At 53.5% G+C, this 24240-nt stretch overlaps 1 long non-coding RNA gene across 1 annotated transcript in view; it reads left to right on the top strand.

Annotated features, from left to right (window-relative positions):
• Positions 1 to 24240, top strand: part of LOC133350930 (uncharacterized) — a 119382-nt gene that overhangs the window by 47188 nt on the left and 47954 nt on the right. The window contains exon 3 of the long non-coding RNA XR_009756122.1: positions 18571 to 18736. This is a non-coding gene — a long non-coding RNA (uncharacterized LOC133350930). The remainder of the gene's footprint in view (positions 1 to 18570; positions 18737 to 24240) is intronic.

Below are 24240 nucleotides of genomic sequence, written 5' to 3'. Positions count from 1 at the left end.
ATTACTACTACTACGATTAATATTGTCAATTGTCAGAGCTGTAACTTTGGCAAATGAAGTGAAATGTAACATGATGGCATCTTTATATCTTTTTTGCGTGTGCGCATGCACCGTTGATGAGGCTAAAAGCCATCGGCTCGCCACACTTGTGAGTCCAGCCTTAAGCACACGCGTGCTGACCAAATTCGAATCCAGGATCTCGGCAGCTCAATGCCGCTGTGTCTAGCTGAGCCAAGCGGCCACCTCGGGACTGACCAAACCCTCCCGTCAGCCCCCCCCCGGTGTGGCTCTTTAAATCCCTGCCTGACTCAATCTGTGTCCCTTTCATCCAGCTTCAACGTGAGCCGTAACTCACTCGCCGCGCAATATAAAGTCCACACACACACACATTGCCTAAGCGGTTTCTCTAACCCGTTGTAAAATTTCACGAGACATCTTAAGCGGGAAGAGGCCCTGGCGGTGTTGGCTTGCCCCTCTGTTTAACAACACCTGGGGGCGAGAGGTGCAACCGGTAAAGCCGCAACAGCCCGTTACCCGCTGCCAACGGAAGGTCCCTCCATGAGAGGGAGTTTTCGAGAGCTCCTCTAGAGGGTGTTTGGCCTAATCTTCCACACTAGCTACTGGGTAACCTCCCCCCCCCCCCCATTGACCAGTGTGGAAGGGGGTGAGTGTGGTGGGGGGGGGGAGTTTAGCAACGTACCGTGCGTGCCCCATTGTTTCAAACTACCGCAGCAGGGGATCGCATCGAACCGGCCTGCCACTGGATCCCAAGTCCAGTTTATTGGACTTGCCTTCGACAAACCATTGCACCGCCGCAGCTTCCCAATGCCATCACAGCAGGGGTACCCGTGGGTATGAGCGCGGGCGCGAGATACGCGGTTGTCGTTGGCACGGGGGGGGGGCGGGGCGGGGGGGTTCCACGTGCTGCACTACGCTACCCCCCTTCCCCCCCCCCCCCGTTTGTGCATTAGCACATTTATGTATGGCATTCGTTACAATATTAATTATGACAAACAGCTGGGAGCGCCGTGACGAGAGCTCGCAGCTACTCGCACAGACACTAACGCATCAGTCGATCTGGAGCCTCGCACATAATGAGCCCTTATCGCCAAAACATATGCTCAGTTAGTACAATTGCAGACTCTTTAATAGGTGCAATCTATCACATTTTTTAGGCTAGCGGGGGGAGGGGCGGACGCCAGAGGGAGGCGGGCGGACGGGCGTGTGGCGGAGAAGCGACTCGGAATAAGGAATACCGCGTTCGCTCTCTTCCGTCAATTTCCCGAGCGCGTCGCTGAAATGGAGCGGTGGCGCGTGCGATAGCTGCACCCCCTTGCATGAGGTTCGTCCACCGTTGTTGCAGCCCCATAGCGTGTGGGGGGGGGGGGATGCAGGTGGGGGGGGGGGTGGATCGGTGGGGTGGGGAGCCGAGTAAGCAGTAGTACAACAACAACAAAAACAATTCCCCCAATTTTATTTTACCAGTTAAGGCCCCCGCTAAGCTGTACAGCTCCTTTTCAGAAGCAAACCTGGCCGCCACAAATGATAGCTCAGTGAAGTGGCTTATCCTGTGGAAATGCATAGCAGCCTAATACTCTGTGGAGGGAAAAACAGGAGGACCCGGAGGGAAATCCACGCGACCACGGGGACAGAGAGAGAGAGAGAGACACGCAAACTCCAAATCTAGAGCAGGCGTCAGGGTCGGGATTGAACCCACGACCCCTTGCGTACCAGGCGAGGTAAGTTAACATCTGCCCACCGTGGCTCCCACATTGCTGTTAAACACAGGGCAACCCCCCATCTAAAACCATGAATGTCGCCCCCTTTGGCTACAGAGGGCTGACCCCCCCCCCCCCCCGTCGTCCCTCTTCCCCTGCTAAAGGCTCGGCCGGCTCTTCAATTTGACACACGAATTTCCCGCAATCTTTGGAGAGGTTTCCGGACGCAAATGCACGACTGAGTTACACACACGCGGGGCGGGCGAGAGAGCCGGAGCGGAATGCACGACAGACACAGGCAGCAGATCGCATCGTTACTCATTCTGTTTAGCGTTTAACATTTTTGTCTAAACTTTGTTTAACGTTGACTGTGTTGTGCCCCCCCCTCCGCCCCCACATTTAAACAGGGCCGCGTTAAGGCCCTGTGTTTGTCGATGTAGTCGCTATCGCCAACTCTGCGTCACAACCAAACCCTTATCAACAATAAACTATCATTGTCTGCTATTAAACCATCATTGTCCGCTAAGAATGTCTCGCGGTGTACGCGTGCGCTTGCCGACAATTGTTGAGCGCACTTTATGTTGCTCAGATGTTGTTTTAATTTCGACTGCGGCGGTTGGAGACTTTGCAAAGCTGCCCCTAGAGCTCGTGCATAACACTAAGCATGAAAACAAAACGAGGCGGTTTCAAGTTTCAATGAGAACTGAACATTTTGGCGAGCTGCGAATTAAAACGACGGTTTGAAATATTGTTCAAATGCACTTGCGTTCATATTGTCCAAGCAGTGATTCCACGGGCCCATTAAACACCACCCGGGAGAGAATGTGGTTTTTAAATCGTGTTTTCCCCCCAATCCTATCCCAATTTTGCTGTCGGTGTCAAAGTGATGAGATGGAGAATCCGCTCGGCTCTCGCTTGCAGACCAGCGCGACCCTTTGCTGCAGAACAGTTCACAGAAAGCAGACACCACAGAGCTACCTCGCAAATGCAGAACCTTCAAGGGACCTCTAGCGGTCGACACAGCAGTGAGGGAACGGTGCGTAAACGTACACAGCATCATAATATTTATACTGGAGAAATCCGATGAGCTTTGCAGCTCTTACTCTTTGGTTCTTTCGGTAAAGTCACGTAGGTATAAAATAAAATAAAATTTCATTTTATACCTACGTGACTTTACCGTATAGATTCCTGCAGTCACGAAAGCTCCAAATCAAGATTTTTTCACAGATGTCCAGTAAACGTTGGCAAGATGCAATATCGTGGCAGCACAGTGGTGGATGGAACACTTTGCAAATCGTCTATTTACTCTTGGGACATAACGTCGGCATTTCGAGGCAGTTGTTAAACATGCACTGAGGGTGTGACAGGCGATGGATGGACACCGCCACCTCGGTCCCGTACATTATGGGACCCCCATGCCATCCCACGCGGATGACCTCTGACCTCCCACTACCCCAAAAAATCCGTGCGATGTTCACAAACTCCCACGCCTCCTACTTGGAGCCCGACAGAAATATATATATATATTCGCACGAGTAACAAAATGCTACTGCGTGCAAATCTGTGAGCTTGCGAATTAAAAACATTAAGATGTTTCATTACACCACGACCTGAGATATAACCTTTTCTCTAACAACCTCGGTGTTAGGTAATGTATAGTCAGGTAAAAAAAACATAATAGCAATAGTAATAACATTACAGCGGTAATAAATAACGGCGCTATTATGTATGTTCGCGTGGCCAAAAAAATTATGATTTTTAGGAAACCGGCTTCTCGGTCAGTTTTCCAGCGCAGATGGCAAATTTTGTATCGGCCGAGGGGTTTTAACGGGATGGTGGGGGTGGGTTGCTTATGATGGAGTTGTGGAGCTGGGATAGTGGGTGTTGTGGATGGTTATTCATTGCCTCCAGTCTGGCCCCCCTTCTTTTAGCGCGCAATCCCCGCTAATCTACTCTGCTCGCATTAAACCCAGCGTCGACGTGAAAAGGTGAGAGACAGACCGTTGGGCAGATGAGATCTCAAAAAAAAAAATGTTTGAGACAAAAGCAGCCCCCCGCGCTCGTGCCAGTTAATTTATTGTGCCGTTTGAATCTTCGTGCGCTTGAAGCTCTTAATTGCTGCAGCTATTACCGGCGTTGGAGTGATGGATGGGCAGGTTCTGAGTCCCTCCAAAATTTGTGGCAGCATTTGGTCAGGGTACCTTGCAGACAGCTTTAGGACTAATGAATTTTAAAACGATAACAGACTCTTATAAAAATGGCACGCAGCTGAACGATACATCAGCGGCTGACGCAAACTCCACAAATTATTGGAAGTGCAGGGGGAGGAGGGGGGAGGGTTCGACTCTTTTTTTTCTCGGTTGGGACATTTTTATGGAGAAAAATGTATTTCATATTAATGTAGTAATCCCGTGATGGTACATTAAATAACTTTTACTCAGGCTTTAGATTTTTTTTTTGATCTCTGAATTTTTTTTTTATAAGATTTGTACAACTTTATAAAGGCATCGATTCTTTCAAACGGTTATATTTCCTTAACGGTAACTCTTTAATGCACCAAAATTCGATCCGTTTAATGCTCGCCTTCATATTTTAAGCGCATTCCGTGCTTTTCCACACTAGGACAAAGACCTCTTCTCGTGCACGTCCGGCAATCACACGGGGCACTCTGGGAATGGGAGAAAACCTCCCAAAAATGTCATCAACTGTCCATTAGCACAGCGTAATCCACCTGTAAAGTAGTAACTCGGCAGGAGACGACTTCACGGGTAGCACACTCTTTATTTTCACCAACTTGTAGTTACACGGATGACTAACACCCTACTTCGTTACACGGGTGACCAACACCCACTTAGCTACACGGGTGACGGACACCCACTCAGCTACAACTTCGTTACACGGGTGACCAACACCCACTTAGCTACACGGGTGACCAACACCCACTCAGCTACACGGGTGACCAACACCCACTCAGCTACACGGGTGACTAACACCCACTCAGCTACACGGGTGACCAACACCCACTCAGCTACACGGGTGACTAACACCCACTCAGCTACACGGGTGACCAACACCCACTCAGCTGTACTGACACGGGCTCTTACGCCCCGTAGCCTTCCGGGACACACCCAGCCGGGGTGCCCGTCTCGGCTCTGGGTACCACCGTCCCGACCCACACGGGCGTCGGACTACGGTCCCCCCAGTCTCGGCTCCGAGCCACACAGGGCCCCGGTCCCCACAAGGACGGCGGGACTAGGGGTCTCGGGCCCCTACCTCCTCCACCCCGTCTTCGGTCTTCAACTGGTTAACACTGACCACGAGTGCTCTCGCGCGTCCCCCTTTATACCCCTCCTGCGGACGTCGCTGAGAGTACCCACTTATCTGACCAATCACTGCGCACTCGCTACGATCCTCTTTTCCCAGCTTGTGTGAGCGCGCCTCACCACCGGCGCGCGCGTCCATGCCACGCCCACATCGCGTGCCCAACCCCGCGCCCCGTGATCCATCACTGCCGGCGCACGTCAATACCACCACTACATCACCCCCTACCACATAGCTCGCAGCCGACCCGGCTGCTAACAAAACATACAACACCCCTTCACTCCCATGTGTGCCCCGTAACATAACACAAACCCTAACAACACAACATGAACACTGCAATCCGCAAAACCCCGCAACCGCCACACCCGCAACAAGAACAACATGCACAATCCGGCGAGTGGCAACGATACTGTGTATGCGGAAAGAGTAACAATAAAAAAAAAATTTCTTTAATCATTTTCTCTTCTTTTCTCTCCGACTCATGCAGCGTCCCAATGTCCGAGCGTCCCTTGAACGGGACATTACCCCGGCAGAGGGGGAAGCCGGCAACGAAGTCGGGCTTTAATACAAAAAAAGAAAAAAAAAATTTCCTTTTTTTTTCATGAAAAGTGTTGCGTCCTTGCCCGAGTCCGCCTTGCCGGACCGTCGTACGGCACAGGACGCAGTTGGCCATCCGGCGGCGCCGGCAGTTCAGGAAGGCATGGGCCAGGCATCGGGGCTCCGCGCGAGCCCCGGGGTTCCGGTTCCCGACGGTCAACAGCCGTCAGGTCCGAGACACCTGGGGGTGGGTCAGGTGGAGACACGTGAGGATCAGCCTGCGACACATCCCTCCCCGAGTCGACGGTCACATCACACGCTCGGTCGTCACGGCACAACCCGGGGTCACGCGGCGCCGCGTAGGGTTTCAGTCGGGAGGGGTGCACGTACCAACGGCGTTTTCCCCATTTAATCTGTATACTCTGGGGTCGTGCAACCCGCACAATTTCCACCGGTCCCCTCCATGGTCTCAACAGTTTGGGGGACGTAGCCAACGGTGCGTGTGGACAATGCAGCCAGGCCTTATCGCCCGGTTCCCAATTGTGCGTATGCACCTTCCGTTCATGCAATCGCTCGTTCGCGATCTGCCGAGAGCGTGAATTCAATCTCGCAGCCTCTCGCGCCTCAGCCAATTTGGCAATGTTAAACTTAATGTGGTCTGCCAATTTAGATTTTGCACGTGGCTGTGAAATCCCCAGTTGGACGTCCATGGCCGGATCAGCCTCCCGCCCATACATCAGAAAAAATGGAGAAAACCCCGTCGCCGCATGGGGTGCCATCCGATAGGCCGCTAGTACCCCCGGTACCTGTAAGTCCCAATCCACCTGGTCGTCGCATACCTGTTGGCACAGCATAGACGTAATCGTCCTGTTCAGACGTTCAACCATACCGTCAGTCTGCGGGTGGTACGGGGAGGTACGTACTTTCTTTGTACCCAACAGGTCGCACACCTCGCGCAACAAAACACTCGAAAAGTTCTTCCCTTGATCCGTCAGCAAGCGTTCGGGGGCGCCTTTGTCCAAAACGTAACCTTGGACAAAGGCGTCCGCCACTGCCGCAGCCGACTGGTTGGCGAGTGGCCACGCCATGGGCCAGCGGGTGAAGTACTCTACGCCAACCAGCAGGAACTTATTTCCCCGGGGTGTAGTGGGAAAGGGCCCCAAGATGTGTAGCGCGACCAATTCGTTCGTGCGCGAAACTTGAATGGATTGAAGCGGTGGATTAGCCGCTATTGGTGGCGGTTTTCTTTTAGTGCACCCTACACACCCCTTAAGAATGTTCGCCACGTCATTGCCCATCCCAGACCAATAGTAGTCTCGCTGAATGAGGGCGAGCGTTTTGTGAAACCCCAGATGCATGAGTCGTTCATGGGCAGCCAGGACGACCTTACCCCGTACAGCAACCGGCACCACAAGCATGTGACGCCGGGACATGGAGTCCCACTTCATCAAGAGGCCCTGTCTGCACACCCAGGAACCGACCCGCGTTTCCCCGCCCTCGGGAACGTTAACCTTCCGACGTAGCGCGAGTAGGGAGCTGTCGGCCATTTGCAGACGGCCCCACTCGATGAGAGGCAATGCTAACAGCGAGTCCCTCCCCGTGGGGGCGTCGACCCCCGTAGTATCCGTGGCGGCTAGCACCACTTCCGCGGGGACATCGACAGAAGGTTTACACCGCGCCGATCCCAACTGACATGCGCATTCCGTACGCGTCGGCAACCGTGACAATGCATCCGCATTCGAGTGGCGCAACCCCTTGCGGTAAGTCGTCGTGAATTGGTAGTCCTGAAGGACCTCCAACCATCGGGACAATTGGCCGGATGGCTGCGCCACCCGCATAGCGTATTGGAGAGCCGCATGGTCCGTGCGAACCGTAAAGTGACGGCCATACAGATACGGCCTGAATTGCTGTATAAAAAACACAATCGCCAGCAATTCACGCCGTGTCACGCAGTAGCGTTGTTCCGCGGGGGACAGAACCCTGCTACCGTAGGCGACCACCCGTTCGACCCCCCCGACCACCTGTGAGAGCACTCCCCCGATACCCGTGTTACTGGCATCCGTGTCGAGCACAAACGGTTGCGTGAAATCGGGGTAACACAAGGGGGGAGCCTGCACCAAGGCGTCACGAAGGGAGCAGAACGCGGCCTCCTCCTCCGGCCCCCAGTGAAACCGCACCCCTTTAGCCGTCAAGGCGTGCAGGGGCCTGGCTATGGTGGCAAACTGTTTGACAAAACGACGGTAATAGGAGGCAAATCCTATGAAGCTGCGGACTTCAGTAACAGAGGTCGGTGTTGGCCATGAGCCGACGCATTGCGTCTTAGCAGGGTCCGTCGAGATCCCCGAATGGCTAACGATATGGCCCAAATACCTGACCGATTCCCGAAGCAGAAAACATTTAGCCGGTTTAAATTTAAGCTTCGCGGAACGCATCCTGAGAAACACTGCCCTCAGTCGCTGGAGGTGCTCCTCAAAGCTTCGGCTGAAAACGATGATATCATCGAGGTAAATCAAACAGGTGTCCCATTGAAGGCCTGACAAAACCAATTCCATGAGCCTCTGGAACGTGGCAGGACCGGAATGTAAACCCATGGGCAATCGGTTGAACTCAAATAGGCCTCCCGGTGTCCGGAAAGCGGTTTTAGGTTTTGATTCGTCATCGAGGGGCAATTGCCAAAATCCCGAAAGCAAATCGAGCGTCTAAAAAAACTGTGCTCCTGCCAAGGCATCCAGCGACTCATCCATCCTGGGGAGCGGATACGCATCGGCCATTGATATTTTGTTTAGGCGGCGGAAATCGACACAGAACCGCAGGGATCCATCCTGTTTTTTAACCAAGACGATAGGAGCACCCCACGGACTGGAAGAGGGCGCAATGATGTCGGCCGCCAACATGTCATTTACTGCCGACTGCACATGCTCCTTCTCGGCTGGACTGAGCCGGAAGGGATTCTGTCGAATAGGGGCCGCGTCCCCAGTCTCTATGTGGTGTCGCAACAGGTCTGTGCAGCCAATGTCGTACTTGTGCCTGCTAAACACGTCAGCGAACTCGAGCAGCAAGCCCCTCAATGCACCCAACTGCACACTGGACAAGGTACTGGACCCGGCACACAACGAGTCCAACCACTCCGTCCCTTCCTCACCTTGGGGATGCGTATCAACATTTGAATCGGCGTGAGCAACGAGCTGTTCCTCGACGGGTAGCGGCGCGGCGTGAGCCAGCACCGTTCCCTGCGTAATCACGGCCGGCCGCGACCCCGTATTCAGGACCACAACGAACGGCTCACTGTCCCCCCTCACCATGGTCTGGGCCACCGCTAAGTCGAGGTCCCCTTTAGCCCTGTTAGACGGCCCCAATAGAACTCCCTGTGCCCCCACATCCGCCCCAAGGGGTTTTCTCAACCGAAGGGGTGCCAACATTTGCGATCCCGGGGGCACCTTTACAGTCCGGGTTGCCAGCGCCTGCACCGTCGCACAAGCCGTGCGTATCTTATTTGGACTCTTCAAAAACTCAACCCGCCGACCCGACGGAAGCTCAATGCAGGCCTGGTCTATAAGAATTTTGATGGGCATTTTAGACAGAAAGTCCGTGCCTAGTAAACAAGGAACGGCCAACGATGATGATACAAAAATAGGACCCGCCAATTTAATGTCGCCAATACAAATATTCGCCCGAATCTGGCCGATGATTCCCAAAGATCCCCCGTTTGCCGCGTAAAATGGTACGTCCACCGGCAGAAGTGGTCGACATTGTACGGGAAGAATATTATAAATAAGGTCCGAAATAATAGTGGCCGACGCACCCGTGTCCACGAGCACCCGGACCTCAACCCCGTCAATGTACCCCGTTACCACGGACGACCCGGCTGACGCAGCCACAATCCTGTGGGCCAATTCGGACCATTCGACTGCCTTTGGGCCGTACGCGGACCCCTCTCGCCGAACCGAACCCCCGGCGCCCATACACGGTCCCCCCACCGCTAAGCGGCGACCCGAACGTGCCGTGTGTGTGGACCGAACGTGTGAGGTGCCGCGACTTGCCGGGTTCAGTTTGGATGTCTTGAGTCCCTGGTCGTCGTCCGGACGTGGTCCCGCGGTGCGTTGACGCGGGGCCCGGCACCCGGACGCGACGTGGCCCCGAAGGCCGCAGTTGTAGCAGACGACGAGGGACGTCGTAGGTTTCGGTTGCTCCAGCTTGCGGGAGGAGCGTGTGGGCGAACGACCTCCCGTTCTCCACTCCCCCGGTCTCGAACCAGCGAAGGCCTCCTCCCGAGGCACAGCAGGCTGAGGTCCGATGATCGTGGCGGCCGGTGCCCCGTTCTCCACCGATGCGCAGACGACCGTCGGCTTCCGCTGTAGGACCTCGTAAGCGTGGATACTCGTGGCAATCCCCAGGGAGCAGATGTGCATCTCGTCCGCCGTATTAATGGGAACTCCCAATCCGTGAGCCAGCGCCAGCAGCTGCTCCGTCACCATGGCGTCCTTCCCCTCCTTGTCCATGCGGGGAAAAGCTGAATCCGCCAGGGCGAGCAGCGCCGTGCGATAGGCGAGCGTTGTTTCTCCAACCACCTTCCGCCGATCGTAGAACTGGTGGCGACAGGTCGAGGGCGGCCCGAACACCTTGGCCAACAGGTGCAGCGCGGCCTGGAGCGTTGAGCGGGACGACCTCGGGGCAGACGTGAAGGCCGCAAGCGCGTCGTCGTCGAGCATCGCTGGCAGCGCGCGCAGGGCAGTGGTGTCGGACCACCCCGACATTTCTTGATGCGCGATGAACCGTCGCTGGAAGGCTCCCCAGTCGCCCCCGTCCGCCTTGAACACCGACAGCGCGGGCAATCGTTGCTGGAGAACTCGATCGTCGTCGTCGTCGTTGGAACGATTTTCCCGCGCGCCGCTGTGGTTGTAGAAAATGTCGGCTCCCTCTGCAGGCGCAAAATGGAGAGCTCCGGCGCTCGCCGATGACGCGGGCTGCGCTGTGTGGAGACCTCTGGCCACGTGGTGTCCGCGTTTCCCGCCAACCGGAGGCGGACCCTCAAAAATGGCGCCAACTCCCAAACTTTTGGCGCGAAACGCCTTATGGCGGGAACCCTCCAGCCGCGCCGCCTCTTCCAACCCCGCAGGCGTTCCACCGGCCGCTGGAACGGAGATCTCCGCCAAGATCGCAGCGGCGGCGAGCAACAACTCCGCCAGGCGGGAGTGTGCGTCCTGCAGGCTGGTGTCGGAGGCGGGCGGAGCATCGGCCATTTCCGCGAAGTGCTGCATCGGCGGCAACTCCTCGTCCTCTCCTCCCGAGGGTGGTGTCACCGGTACGTCGTCGTCTCCCCGGTCTTGCACGTGGGAACGAGAAGTCTTCCTTGTGTCCATTCTCCTTGAAGACAGGTTTACTTCTGACGCCAGTTGTAAAGTAGTAACTCGGCAGGAGACGACTTCACGGGTAGCACACTCTTTATTTTCACCAACTTGTAGTTACACGGATGACTAACACCCTACTTCGTTACACGGGTGACCAACACCCACTTAGCTACACGGGTGACGGACACCCACTCAGCTACAACTTCGTTACACGGGTGACCAACACCCACTTAGCTACACGGGTGACCAACACCCACTCAGCTACACGGGTGACCAACACCCACTCAGCTACACGGGTGACTAACACCCACTCAGCTACACGGGTGACCAACACCCACTCAGCTACACGGGTGACTAACACCCACTCAGCTACACGGGTGACCAACACCCACTCAGCTGTACTGACACGGGCTCTTACGCCCCGTAGCCTTCCGGGACACACCCAGCCGGGGTGCCCGTCTCGGCTCTGGGTACCACCGTCCCGACCCACACGGGCGTCGGACTACGGTCCCCCCAGTCTCGGCTCCGAGCCACACAGGGCCCCGGTCCCCACAAGGACGGCGGGACTAGGGGTCTCGGGCCCCTACCTCCTCCACCCCGTCTTCGGTCTTCAACTGGTTAACACTGACCACGAGTGCTCTCGCGCGTCCCCCTTTATACCCCTCCTGCGGACGTCGCTGAGAGTACCCACTTATCTGACCAATCACTGCGCACTCGCTACGATCCTCTTTTCCCAGCTTGTGTGAGCGCGCCTCACCACCGGCGCGCGCGTCCATGCCACGCCCACATCGCGTGCCCAACCCCGCGCCCCGTGATCCATCACTGCCGGCGCACGTCAATACCACCACTACACACCTAACAGAACGTTCTCTCCCCAACCTTTGAGAGAATCTCTCCCCCGGGCTGGTAAATTGGCGTGCAAGCCGGGACGAAAAACGCAAATGAAGTGGTTGAACGATGACGACGATGAACATTGATCATTCTCGACGATTACCTTCACGGTACCTGTAGAGAATTGCGCGTGCAATTATCAATGTTTGTTTCGTTTCTATGCGTTCCGTGTAACTAGGAGTATTTTACCCGTGAAACCATCGGATAGGGGAGTACAGTCGATGACGTATTGTGTGGAGGAGAGACGAAAGAATGGGAAAGGAAGGCGAGCAGGAAAAGAATGGCAAGTAAGAGGAAAAGGAACTGAGGAAGGAGAGAAAAGTGTCGAGGAGAGATGAGGATCGAGAGGAAGAGGCTGCATCAGGGCCTCGGTGCTGCTGCTGCTGCTGCCGCACGGAGCGGCGTCTGTTTTCAAAGGGGGCGGGGAGAGGGGAGGGGTTCAGAGTAGGGGTGGTCACACACAAGTCACGTGATTCGCGGCAGGCTTGAGCTGATTTAGATATCCAGATATGTTCTACGCAATGTGTCTATGCGATCCTTGCGGCCGCCAGAGGCGCTACCGTTCAGCGTGTTATTTATTTGAAAAATTATTAGTTCTTGAATTGGATCACGACGTTCAATCGCCACAATTAATTTAATCTCGAATCGACCGGGGGGGGGGGGAGGGGGGGGATAATGTTCCACCCCCTGCAAGCAAAGTGTGAATGTTTAAAAGCAATGGAATGAGACGAGTCATAGGAGAAAAGAAAAGGGGGGGGGGGGGGGGGAAAGCTGTGTATCTGCGGGTGTAATTATAAAAAGTGAAATTCATCATTACAAGTGGTAAATTATTTTACTTTAATAAGCTCCCCTCGAATTTGCATAGTGCGGGCTATGCTCGTAGCGTGGTGATACCAGGTACGCGTTGCTGCCGGGGAACTTCGAGGCAATCTACAGCAGCAGCAGCAGCAGAACTGCCAGTGCTGCAGCTTTAATTAAATGTGGAAGACGAAACTTAAATGGCTGTAATAACGTGACCCAACAGTGAAGCGCACCAATGGGAGGGGGAGAGGGGGGAGGGTGGTTCAGAGCAGGCTGGGCTAGGGTGTGGTGTGGTTGGTATGGTGAAGTGTGGTAGGATGTGGTGGAGTTGGTGTGCTGTGGTGGAGGGTGGTGGGGTTGGTGTGGTGGAGTTGGTGTAGTGTGGTGAGTGTGGTGTGGTGTGGTGGAGTTGGGTGTTGTGGGGTGTGGTGGTGTTGGTGTGGTAGTGTGGGTGTGGTAGGGTGTTGTGGGGTGTGGTGTGGTGTGCTTGGTGTGGTGGCTGTTGCATCACTGCTGGTGATGGTGAGGGGGCGGTGAGGCACAGCGGAACCATCCCGAGTTCGATTCCCGCTCACCGGCAGCGATTATCTGAACCGGTTCTTGGTGGGCCTCCCCTCCGTCGACTCGGCCTCAAATGAGTGCTGCACCCGGTGCGGTGTATCCACATCGCCACTGGGGGAGACAAAGGCGGCCGGGCGTGGTGTTCACCACCCACCCCGTCGTGCGCTGTGCCGGCTTTCACAGGTGCTCGCTAACAGCACTTGCCCCGACAGTCCATTACAGGCTATACGGGGGGGGGGGGGACCTTTGTTTTTGTGCGGAGAGAGCGGAGGGGGGAGAGGGGCAAGGGACGAGAGAAGGAGTTCCCATTGTCGGCTCAGCAGCAATTGTGTAGCAGTGTCCATCTCTAGAACCCCCAGATCAAATTCTCGTCGCCAATTCAGTGTCCGACCATCGCGGACGTCAACTCATGGGCAGAGGCAGCGAGGGCGCGAGCAGGTCGCGTCGTCACCCGTTCCCGTTAGCGTAGAAGGTTTATTTAAAGTTTGTTTCACGTTGACCCACGTTGTGCCCCCCCCCTCCCCATTGTTTCGTATGCACCCTCCCCCCACCGCCCCATCCCCACCACTGATTGCCACACGCGTGCATCGTTGGGTCGCGTCGTGACCCCCGTGTACCGCTCTGTGTGTGCGTTTGCGTGATTATTATTATTATTGGTGCCCAGTTGCTTTTGCTTCGTCTGAACAACGCGAGTGCGCGCGTACAACGTGTACGCACGCGCATGTGTCTGTTTGTACAGGCCCAGCTTGTTCGAACATGCTTCATGTGTCTGTGCGTGTGTTTGTGGGTGGGGAGCGGTGGTATAGTCGCTCGCCCACCAAGTTCGTTTTCCAGCCACGGATAACATCAGTGGTGATTAACTGCACCGGTTTTGCACCTCCCGTGGGTCAGCTCACTCTAAAATGAGCACCTGGTGCCGTGTGTGAACATCCGCAGTGGGGAGACAAAGGTGGCGGGGAGTGAGGCTCACCACACCACTCCACCGGGCGTCATGCCTGCCTTCCTAAGCGCTTGCTAACAGCACTTGCCCCAACAGCCTGTGTTGGCTTTACGAGGATAATCTTTGTCGTTGAGTGTATGTGCATCAACACACAGTGGAGATCACAGGTGGTGTGCATCTGCCAGTCATCTCAGTCAGACAACCCATGACACTCGGGTCTGCCCCGACACCTGCCAGCGAGACTTTGACACTTCACGCAGCCTGAGAGCCGCGTCTCACCCGACGCAAGCGTCATCGCTTAGTGGTGAATGGCGGCTGCTGTTATGGTCGTGAGCGAGTGTGAGCGAGTGCGTGTGTGCGTGTGTGTGCGCCAACTCGCGCTCGCACTCACTCGCATCGTCGCGCGCGCTCACACACGGACGCGCGCGCGTGACCTCCGGGAAGCGGAGAAATCAATGGACTCCGCCACGGTGTGAGCCCGGGCGGTGTGATGTATCGCGGACGGGGGATGACAGCAATTTATCTGTGACACTAGACTTGCCCGTCTGTCGATGCGGGCGGGGAGCGTTCCCTGATCTGTCGCACCGCGCGTCCGCGCTGACCAGCGAGGCTTGTTGTCTCTTCATCCTCCGGCGCGTGGGTGGAATTCGATTTGTTTTTTAATGTAAATTTTCAAAATGAATAGTCAAAAAAAAAACCTGCTGAATAGAGACGTCACCACCGTTACAGTCAGGCGCTGCGTATTACTGCGTAAACCCCACACCCACTTGAGCGTGGGAAAGAGATTATATTATGTGGGGGTGCGCCCCCCCCCCGCACTAGTTTTTCTACACAGTTGGTCTAATTCTCATTTGCAGCACCCACGGACGTGAGTAGCGTGCGAGTCGTCGCCGGGCGAATCAGATGGAGCCGATGCTGGTGCTATTCCACTGGGAGGCTCTAAGCAGAATGCATTTTTTTTGTGCGGGCGAGGGGGGAGCCAGTGGTGGTGGTGGTGGTGGTGCCCCCTTTCAATTATGGAATCCTGCTGAGATGAAAGAAGAGCCGTTGCACAAGAGATCGAGATGTAGTGAGATTAGATAAATGTGGAGTGACGTAGAGACGTAGTGTGGTGACAAGAGGCAGGTAAGATCGTGATTAGATTAATTGCCTTTTAATGTTGATTAACGGTAAGTAGCTTGTTTTGTTGAGATTTGAATTTAATCTTGTTTCTTGCACATTTTTTTTCATGAATCCAATGCCCCTTGAGCTACTTAGGCACCACAAGCCTTTGCTTGCCTGCTTTGTGTATGCCCAGCGCCGCCACTGGATGTAACACATTCGGGCTCGTGGAAAATGATTTTTTATTTACTTTTTGTTATTTTTGGACATTATTAATTGCCGGAGACAATTAAGAATGACACCTTCCAATGAATCGGCCATCACCGCTCGCCAAACCTAATTGCAGGTAACGATCGCGAGCCCGTTAAGCGTTGTCATAAGATTTCCCGTGATCCCGCCTAATCCCAGCCAGCCACTCCGACAACGGGATTTCTGAACTTTTCGTGTTTTTTTTGTGGTATATATATAAAATCAACGTCATCGGCCCATCCCCGTTTCTCGTTGTCTTTTGTTTTCTTCTTTCCCACCCACACTCTCGCATTCCGATCGGTGCCAGCGAAACGCTCCCCCCCCCCCCCCCCCCCCGTTGCCAAACTGCTTGTACGGGAGAAATGTTCGCGAGGGATAAATTCAAGAGGCAGGATCATTGAGGTTTAATCGCGGGAAAGCGGCGGCATTAGTTGGCTGGGAAATCTCGGGCTTCCCACTGCGAACCTAATTAAGGGACCATTATTACGGGCAGACACTGATCCTAATGATGCCAGCCGCATAACGCAGTCGATTAAATGCCAAGGTAAGCAAAACATAAAAAGGACATTAAATGTGCCCCAATGTTAAGGGTGCTGTTAAAAAATGTGCTTTTGGCACCTAAACGGCCACTGGCGTTGTAAACTTCGCGCTCGCGCGCGCGCCGTTCCACGCTGTCTCTTTGGGTCCTGAAGCGAGAGCCGTAAAGCCTGCGACCCGGTTTCCCCGGAGCTTGCGTCAAGCCTTCCGCCCCCCTCCCCTGCCCCCCCCCGCCCCTGCCCCCCCCCCCTCACCGCTTCTCGCGATCCTCAGGATTTGTTGGAAAGGCTCGGCGAGCCGAACTTCTTCCCGTGTTTGATTCTTCTGCCTGCTTCGTATCGCCGATTTGTTGACGAAGAGCAACAGCTGTAATTTCGCACTGAGCCGGATGATCGCATCAGGAGTGACCTGCGTCGCGGATCGTGTCATCGTTTTAAGTCGCGCTTTCCTGCAGGTTTTTTTCGTTTTCCCGTCGGCGCGTCGACGTCAGCGTCAAGTATAACCGCGTAATCTGCCGCTGCCACATGGTTTTGAGCGTTCGCTGTCGCGGGTCGATGTCGAAATTGCTCAACCGCCCTGATGGCCGCGTCGTTGAGTTCAATCAACCACTTCGGTTCACCCGCCCCACGAGCCGCCCACCCTAAAGTTCGGTCCTCAACCATGTGGGCGCCACGGTGGCGAGATGTTGACTCCCTCGCCTGGTACACAGGAGGTCGTGGGTTTGATCCCGACTGCTGTAAATTTGGGAGTTTGCGTGCCTCTCTGTGGTCACGTGGATTTTTCTTCGGATCCTCCGGTTTTTCACTCCACCTTTAGAATCAACGTTGAGCTATCGTTTGTGATAGCCAGGTCACTTCTGAAAAAGAAGCTGTATACCTCAGTGGGCCTTACCTGGTAAAATTAAATTCGTTTCGTTTTTTTTTGTTAAGTTTAATGTTGACGGCTGTTTGGTGGCCGGCAGGGCAGTCGCACGGAGGGGGCGTAACCAAATCGGCCGCACCACTCCGAGGAGGTTCATCGCGGCCACGTTGCTGTGCCGCTCTCTGGCTCGTTTCCGCTCGTCGTACGGCACGGCGTGCCGACGTTGTTCGCTCGCCCGCGCGTGCCGGGGGGGGGGGGGGGGGGCTTCCGAGTTCCCGTTGAGGCTCCGCGGCGCGTCGAGGGGGAAATGTCGGTGCAACACGGAAAACACACGGGAGAGGTAAATCAGCTGTAGCCACTAACCAGTCGATTTGGCCTGATCCGAGGCAATCTGGCGAGCTCCGTGGAAGTGGAATCTCAGGCACCATAACGACGTCAATTGCGCAGAACGCATAACGGGAGACAAAGATCGTTCGAGCTTCTACAGAGGACGCTTTGCCAAACTCCAGTCCTCGCGGCCCAGCGTGATTGGTCTACCCGTGTTTGCCGGTGTTAACCGATGGCAGATGAAGTTGTTGATGATTATTAAGCACATCCCAACTGACGTAGAGGAAATAATTCATCTGAATTGGTGCTCCTGCCGCATTACATGGGACTAAGACTACCAAGTAGTGAATGTTACACACCTCACCAGGTACGCATTTAAGGGCAAGTCAATCTACGGGATGCCTAGGACTGGCTCGGATAATCATGTTGGCCGTGTGCGGGAATCGAACTCGGGTTGCCGCGTTCGCAGCGTAGCGTGCTGACCACTGCACCACTGCCGCCCACTACACGCACAGACACACACACGTACGTGATTCCTCCACCATCAATAATTGTGACTCTTTATCCCCAATTCTCTTTTGAGTGTGCTATCGATATCACGTCATGTGACAGCGAATGAATTCAGAACTCTCACCAAGCAGTGTGCTACAGAATGGCCCGTCGAGGTTTAGATTATTCAAGAACTGCTTCTGAGATACCTTCAAGTTATTTTTTTTTATGCACGTGTTCGCAACCCCTTGCCACGGAGAGGAATGTCCGTCACGTGGCAGCTAAACTGATCATTTTTCGATTTAAAGCTTTCGTGACTGCAGGGATCCATCTTCTTGGTTCTTTCGGTAACGTCACGTAGAAGGGAAGTAATAAAATAATAAAAATAAAACATAATAAAACAATTCTCACGACGTTTCGGCTGCTTGCGTTGTGGCCGAAACGTCGTGAGAATTGTTTTATTATGTTTAATTTTTTTTAATGTTATTATTTCCCTTCCACGTGACTTTACCGAAAGAACCAAGAAGATAAACTGATAATTTTAATCCCGAGTGGCCCCTTTTATCCAAATTAAGCGAAAAGGCCACCGAGGAGATGGAGCGAAGAAATCAGCCCGTGTTAACGGGGCTCGGGTTGATCGTCCTAAGCGCGGAATCGTGAGAGGCGGCGACTGCGGCTCGGGAAGGCCTTCCATCCAGCAGCGGATTGCTCGCGGATGAGGATAACGTGATGGTGACGATGAAGTGAAAACGCAAATTGAATTTGATGGGTGAGATATTTTTCTTTTTTTTTCCCCGCGTGTAGTCAACGCTTAGCCCGGGCTGACGCCTTCAACTCCGCCGCACTTGAGAACACCGCCAATAAATTTAATTTCCCCCGTTCCGTTCAGATTTACATCGCGCCAACGCGGGCGGCAGGCGTGAAGGATTGATTGCGGCCCTGGCACTCGGCGTGAGGATTCACTGCCTAGACACGTCAACATGTTGGCCTTTGCACGGCCGGGCCACGGCGGCCTGAGGATCTCGTGGAAACCATAACGACGTGAAGATTGAAAGGTAACGACGTGAAACACGACGGTCGGCATCGGCGGCGGAGTGCCAGGGGGCTGTCGGAGCGTCCCCACGGTGGCGGCCAACAGCGACGTTTTGCTTTTTTCTACTTCTTTGTAAGCAAATTAATTCCGTAAATAGTAATTTTTATTGAATCGGATGCATTTTTTAATATTTGCCAATGTTTCCAGAGCATATACAAATGAAATATTATTTTTCTTCTTTGCAGTAAATTAGTGGGGGGGGAGGGGGGTAGGGGAAAATTAAAGAGTTCTCGGCGGACATGGGGTGGGAGGTATGAATGTTTTATTTCGTTTACTTGTGTATGTATTTATTTAAATATTTTAAAAACCAGGCTTCCTGCTGCACATCATCACCCCTGATGCAGGCCCTTCAGTGATTTACTGCAGGATCAATCCGATTGCAAATTTTTTGCTAAAATTTTTATCGCAGATAGAAGGGAGCCAATGGACTTAATCTTAACAGTAAAAGCTATGCCCCGTGTTATTGTGGGGAGCGGTAGTGTAGCGGTTAGCGCGCTGCGCTACGAACCCAGTGACCCGAGTTTGATTCCGGCCAACACCGGTGATGATTATCTGAACCGGTCCTGGGCCTCCCCTAGGTCGAATCAGCCTCAATGAGTACCCGGTGTGGTGTGAAACATCAGCACTGTGGTGTTGGCCACCCACCCCCTCATGTGCCTTGTTGGCCTTCATAGGCGCTCGCTAACAGCACTTGCCTCAACAGTCTGTTATGTTTCTGTTAATTATGTCAGATGTTCTTGGATGGTATTTGAATCGTTCGTGCGCATAGTTGGTTTTGGTTTGAATATTTTTTTCCAGTTTATCTCGATATTTTACGTTTTACTGTCACTTGTGCCCCAGATCGCTGTGGCAAGTACGACATCTGGAGACTTTAACGTACAATATATTTAAAAGATCCCATTATTATTGCTGCTGCTATTATACACAAAATGTATCGTCGGTTAAAGTACACGGTGGGTAACTCAGTGCGATATGAACCCAGCAACCCCCAGTTTGGTTCCCTTGACAACAATTTGGCCGACGAATCACCGCCGCGTGTTTAACGAGCACGGTGCAAAAGAAGTTCAATTCATGCACGTGCGTTGTCTCCCAGGGTCTGCCACCGCTGTCGGCGAATAATTATGGATCAGGATAAGTGCAGTGAACCTCCGAATCAATGCAGTATCTCAAATCTCACCTGCCTCTCTATTTTTTTTTTATATTTGCTTTATCGGTAACCGCACGGGAAAACCGGTACGTTGGTACGTACGTATGTTGCAAGTATTTCACACCGTAACGTAGCCAACCACGTAAATCGGAAATGTGGGGGAAGGATGACAAAAATGGTTACCAGTTTCCCACGTATACAGAAATGTCTCGACCATTAAATCAAGCGATTGTTTACCATGTTAACTTGGACAAACGAACGGAGTTGCCATTCCGTGATGGTTGGCGCACTGGACTGGCAATCCAGAGGTCGCAAGTTCGATTCCATCTCCCAGCGTGGCGAGTTGAAACAATGGGGCAAGTTTCTTAAATCCGCGCCACCGCCGCTGTCCACCCAGTAGTATATATGGGTAAACCGCAGTTCGTCTGTGATCAGCAAGTTCGTGTGTGGTGGGATTACGTGCGGGTACGACCGCCTCTTCCAACGAACATTTAACTGAAATTTATTTACACGTTCCTGGCTTTCAGAATCGGTAATCAATTCTTGAAACGGTTTCTGGTTTGACAGTTCCCGTTTAATAACCATGGTCCTTTTTTCTCGTAATTTTTCTACGACTTGCTGTTGGCATGAAGCCCATTAGACCAAGAACCCCATGGGATCTCTGGCAGGGCGGTGCGACCCTTCGTGTTAGAGAACGACACGTGGAAGCGGATATCTCAAGTGACCTGTACGTACGCATTTACGTTGAACTTCAAAGCCAACCGTGCTAATCAGAGGTGCGGGGGAAGGGCAATAAAAACGAAATACAAAAAGTAGTTCTAAATAAATGATCTTTCAAACTAGATGATTTAAAAGTGCACAGCTCCCAGTGGCTTCCTAATATCGGAAGGAAGAGCATTCCAGATGGCCACAGGAGCGCATCTGAAAGCGTAGCGCGATGCGCTGACCACCGTCTCTGCTCGATGGAGCTGGCCAAAAGCCGCCGCCGCCGCTGCTGCTGCGGAGTTCGCGTGATGGTTTATGCACCACAGGGCAGCACCTTCCCACCCGCTGCACCGCTTACAGAGTATCGTTCATCGCGCGGCAATAGAACCGGTGTTTAACGTTCTCGGAGATGGAATTTGGTCGCGAGAAAATTTGTTTCGTCCCGAATTTTTTTTTGCCAAAAATGAAACCTCGCTGCACTCGAGAACCCGGCATGTTCGCCGTGGCTGTGGGTGACCGAAAGCCGGATTGGAACCCAGGATCTCGGCCGTGCCATCTCAGCGCTCTGACCTCTGGGGCCACCACCCGCCCCCCCCCCCAACTCTCCCCCACCTCTCTCAGAGCGACGTCGATTCCTCAATTCACAACCTCCAGCCGGGGCGCACGAGAGAGGGAGAGCGAGCGAGCGACGACCCGCGTGGCTATTAATAACGGCGTCGCTCATTTCTCCACTTGACCGCTGGAACCCCTGCCTCCTTTGTTTGGCCTAATTGAACATCTGCTAACAATCGAGTCTTGTTTGTGTTTTTCGAGGGGGCGGTTGCTGCGAGTGTGGCAGAGGGGGGGGGGGGGTGGTGAAGGCACAATCTCGAGTTTTTTTGTTTACTCGAAGCGAGGACGCCGCTCGCGCTGTGCTCGTCACCGCGGGGACGGCATCCCGTTCCGCGGTGGGCCCTCCCGCGTTCCGCCCCGCCAACGTCGCGTGATGGTTGAGGTATCGACGGGCGATGGAACAAAGCAAACGGAAGCAAAAAGGTTTAGCCTCCCACCCCCCCAAAGCAGTCGATGGGCCACAGATTCGTAAATAAAAATATACAGCGACACGTGCCGAATATCAGCTTCAATGCTGTAGCATCGTTGTGATACTGGTAAAAAAAAAGGTCCCATAGGTACGATTAAAATAATTCGAATTGATCTCTCCACTGTAACGAAAGAGCCACTGCCCGCCCACACTATTGCCTCTTGTATATTTTATCCGTCCAGGGCAATGTTGCGGTGACGAACGTGATGCTTTTTCGATTTAAAGCTTTCGTGACTGCAGGGATTCATATTCTGTCTGAATGCTGTCTCCCCGACAGACCTGGTCTTCACCTGATGACGGCTGCTTGCGTTGTGGCCAAAACGTCGTGAGAATTATTTTATTATGTTTTATTTTATTATTTTTATTGTTTCCATTCTACGTGACTTTACCGAAAGAACCAAGAAGGTGATGCTTTTTGTTTGTTATTGTTTTGTGCTCGTTCGCCACTGCTAACGCGGTTGCCGCGAGAGAATTTGCATTCCCTTAATTATGTCACGCGATCCGAGTTGCGATTAAGTTATGCGGCGCGGCGTTCATCGTATGAGATTAATTTTTTTGGTTAGCCATCGAACAAAGAGACGTTTACCGCATCGTGTGCTTTCGGATGCGCTTTGGCGGCCGTCTTCCTTCCGATATTAGGAAACCGCTGGAGCTGTGCACATTTAAATCATCACAATTGGAAACTCATTTCTTTAAAACTGCTTTTTGCGTTGAGTTTGTTGTCCTTCCCCCACAACTCTGACGAGCACAGGCTAGCTACGTACGGCGCAAAAGAAGTTCAGCATGCGCACGTACGTAGTCACTTGACGAATGATTTCCGCGCGCAAACCCCCCAAGTGGACTGGGGGGCACCGTCACTCTGGTGGCACTATTAATTTCTCTCTCTCTCCTTTTCTTTTTCTGTTCACTCTCGTTCAAACCCCCAGCCGGCGTGCGCCAACTTCTTGATTGCCACCCTCGTATTGGGAGGACTTATTGATCGCGCAATTTTTCGTGCTTTGGTGCTGGCCCCGCTTGGTTTTGTAAGATCGCTTTGAAAGGGTGAGACCGCGCGGGGGACGCCGTGTACGCGGGGAGCGGTGGCGCTACGAACCCGGCGGCCCCAGTTCGATTCCCGCTCACGGGCCGACACCGGTGGACGATCGTCTGAACCGCTCCTGGGCCTCCTCTTAGGTCGACTCAGCCTCAAATGAGTACCTGGTGTGATGTGTCAACATCCCTACGAGGGAGACAAAGGCGTCCGGGCGTGGTGTTGTCCACCAACCCCCTCGAGTGCCGTGCCGGCCTCCATAGTTGCTGCTCGCTAACAGCACTTGCCCCAACGGTCTGTTAATTCCATACGGGGGAGCTTTGTCTTTATCTCTGTGACGTCGTCGGTGCCGTTCCCTGACCGTGAGCCGGGCCACGTCGCAGATCTGAGGGAATTTATTTATTTCTTGCCAGCAAGAATAAAATTAAAATATTACTTTGGGGGGGTGGGAGGTGTGGTGGGATGACGGTGGGAATATATATATACATTATATCACTCGAGTTTGAATGGCTGAATGAATGGTCACGCTACCGTACACGTGAGTCGCTGGTTTGAAGTAGTTTTTCGCGAGCAAATTCTGGAATAGTCGATATGAGTTTCCAAGGTGGTTCTCTCATCCCGCATTTGTAAAACGTGCGTTGGTCCGCATTATTTCTCCAACCCTCCGCCATGGGTTAGTAATATTATTGTACGAACAATTGCGCACGTCAAAAGAGAAGGGGGGCATTTTTTGGCGCGTCCACGATTCACAAAATAAGCAAAGTCTCTTTTCTGTTTTCATTGTCATATCAGTCTTCTCAACATCCACTGTACATGTGTATATTGGGGAAAATTGGGGTGGTTGTCAGTGTGTGTGAGGTTTTGTATGTGGGGAGCGGCAGTGTAGCAGTTAGCGGGATGCGCTATGAACCCGGCGACCCGAGTTCGATTCCCGCTCATGGCCTACAGCAGGGACGATTATCTGAACTGATCCTGGGCCTCCCCTAGGTCGACTCGGTCTAAAATGAGTAACTGGTACGATGTGTGAACATCGCGACCGGGGAGACGAGGGCGACCCGTGTGTGCCATGTCGGCCTTCGTAGGCGCTCGCTAACAGCACTTGTGCCAACACTATCATTCTTGAACGCAGGATCTTTGAGTTTGTGGCTGCGCCATGAACATGCATTCATGCGTGTTCACATGCGTGTGGTGGATGTGCGTACACGCATGTGCGTGCATGTGCGTGCATGTGCGTGTGGTGGATGTGCGTACATGCATGTGTGTGCATACATGTGCGTGCATGTGTGTGCATGTGTGTACATATGCACGTGCGTGTGGCCATACTGCACAGCCCGCTCCGTCGACGTGCCGTGCAGGCAGGAGGTATAATTGACAGGTGTTTGGTCCACAGTGGCCCAGCTTTCCACAGGTTCCTGGATGATAGCGCTCAATTTAAAGCGTCCCCCCGTGACTCGCGCCTAAGTGCTATCATTGTTAATTTTGTTTACACGTTGTCGCGGTTTT

This window comes from Lethenteron reissneri, chromosome 35 (genome assembly GCF_015708825.2).
Source record: "Lethenteron reissneri isolate LAM-NWPU_2019-01 chromosome 35, ASM1570882v1, whole genome shotgun sequence".
NCBI lineage: Eukaryota > Metazoa > Chordata > Hyperoartia > Petromyzontiformes > Petromyzontidae > Lethenteron > Lethenteron reissneri.
Note: the sequence above shows the minus strand (reverse complement) of the source record. Positions and strands in the feature narration are given on the sequence as shown.